The sequence below is a fragment of the Musa acuminata genome, unplaced genomic scaffold (genome assembly GCF_036884655.1).
Source record: "Musa acuminata AAA Group cultivar baxijiao unplaced genomic scaffold, Cavendish_Baxijiao_AAA HiC_scaffold_926, whole genome shotgun sequence".
NCBI lineage: Eukaryota > Viridiplantae > Streptophyta > Magnoliopsida > Zingiberales > Musaceae > Musa > Musa acuminata.
In genome coordinates, this window is record NW_027021146.1 from 2,501 (window position 1) to 5,000 (window position 2,500).

Sequence of the window (2,500 nt, forward strand, 5' to 3'; positions counted from 1 at the left end):
GAGCGGCGGACAGCGAGCGAAGCGAGAGGCATCACCGTCCCTGCTATACGAAAGCCCCATCCAGCCCTGTGCCACCCGGGGGGTTCCAGGGTGCTGAGATGGCTGACATTTTGCTCCGCTCAAGATGGTCACCGCGCACGCAAAAACAGGCCAAAAACTGGCCAAAACGGGCCAAAACTGGCCATTTTTGGCTGCGCGAGCGAGCGGCGAGCGGCGGACAGCGAGCGAAGCGAGAGGCAGCACCGTCCCTGCTATACGAAAGCCCATCCAGCCCTGTGCCACCCGGGGGGTTCCAGGTGCTGAGATGGCTGACATTTTGCTCCGCTCACGACGGTCACCGCGCGACGCAAGAACAGGCCAAAAACTGGCCAAAACGGCCCAAAAACGGTGCAAAACTGGCCATTTTTGGCTGCGCGAGCGAGCGGCGAGCGGCGGACAACGAGCGAAGCGAGAGGCAGCACCATCCCTGCTATACGAAAGCCCCATCCAGCCCTGTGCCACCCGGGGGGTTCCAGGGTGCTGAGATGGCTGACATTTTGCTCCGCTCACGACGGTCACCGCGCGACGCAAGAACAGCCCAAAAACAGGCCAAAAGGACAAAACTGGCCATTTTTGGCTGCGCGAGCGAGCGGCGAGCGGCGGACAGCGAGCTAAGCGAGAGGCAGCACCGTCCCTGCTATACGAAAGCCCCATCCAGCCCTGTGCCACCCGGGGGGTTCCAGGGTGCTGAGATGGCTGACATTTTGCTCCGCTCACGACGGTCACCGCGCGACGCAAGAACAGGCCAAAAACAGGCCAAAACGGCCCAAAAACGGGCCAAAACTGGCCATTTTTGGCTGCGCGAGCGAGCAGCGAGCGGCGGACAGCGAGCGAAGCGAGAGGCATCACCGTCCCTGCTATACGAAAGCCCCATCCAGCCCTGTGCCACCCGGGGGGTTCCAGGGTGCTGAGATGGCTGACATTTTGCTCCGCTCAAGATGGTCACCGCGCAACGCAAAAACAGGCCAAAAACTGGCCAAAACGGGCCAAAACTGGCCATTTTTGGCTGCGCGAGCGAGCGGCAAGCGGCGAACAGCGAGCGAAGCGAGAGGCAGCACCGTCCCTGCTATACGAAAGCCCCATCCAGCCCTGTGCCACCCGGGGGGTTCCAGGGTGCTGAGATGGCTGACATTTTGCTCCGCTCACGACGGTCACCGCGCGACGCAAGAACAGGCCAAAAACTGGCCAAAACGGCCCAAAAACGGGCCAAAACTGGCCATTTTTGGCTGCGCGAGCGAGCGGCGAGCGGCGGACAGCGAGCGAAGCGAGAGGCAGCACCGTCCCTGCTATACGAAAGCCCCATCCAGCCCTGTGCCACCCGGGGGGTTCCAGGGTGCTGAGATGGCTGACATTTTGCTCCGCTCACGACGGTCACCGCGCGACGCAAGAACAGCCCAAAAACAGGCCAAAACGGCCCAAAAACGGGACAAAACTGGCCATTTTTGGCTGCGCGAGCGAGCGGCGAGCGGCGGACAGCGAGCGAAGCGAGAGGCAGCACCGTCCCTGCTATACGAAAGCCCCATCCAGCCCTGTGCCACCCGGGGGGTTCCAGGGTGCTGAGATGGCTGACATTTTGCTCCGCTCACGACGGTCACCGCGCGACGCAAGAACAGCCCAAAAACAGGCCAAAACGGCCCAAAAACGGGCCAAAACTGGCCATTTTTGGCTGCGCGAGCGAGCAGCGAGCGGCGGACAGCGAGCGAAGCGAGAGGCATCACCGTCCCTGCTATACGAAAGCCCCATCCAGCCCTGTGCCACCCGGGGGGTTCCAGGGTGCTGAGATGGCTGACATTTTGCTCCGCTCAAGATGGTCACCGCGCAACGCAAAAACAGGCCAAAAACTGGCCAAAACGGGCCAAAACTGGCCATTTTTGGCTGCGCGAGCGAGCGGCGAGCGGCGAACAGCGAGCGAAGCGAGAGGCAGCACCGTCCCTGCTATACGAAAGCCCCATCCAGCCCTGTGCCACCCGGGGGGTTCCAGGGTGCTGAGATGGCTGACATTTTGCTCCGCTCACGACGGTCACCGCGCGACGCAAGAACAGGCCAAAAACTGGCCAAAACGGCCCAAAAACGGGCCAAAACTGGCCATTTTTGGCTGCGCGAGCGAGCGGCGAGCGGCGGACAGCGAGCGAAGCGAGAGGCAGCACCGTCCCTGCTATACGAAAGCCCCATCCAGCCCTGTGCCACCCGGGGGGTTCCAGGGTGCTGAGATGGCTGACATTTTGCTCCGCTCACGACGGTCACCGCGCGACGCAAGAACAGGCCAAAAACTGGCCAAAACGGCCCAAAAACGGGACAAAACTGGCCATTTTTGGCTGCGCGAGGGAGCGGCGAGCGGCGGACAGCGAGCGAAGCGAGAGGCAGCACCGTCCCTGCTATACGAAAGCCCCATCCAGCCCTGTGCCACCCGGGGGGTTCCAGGGTGCTGAGATGGCTGACATTTTGCTCCGCTCAAGACGGT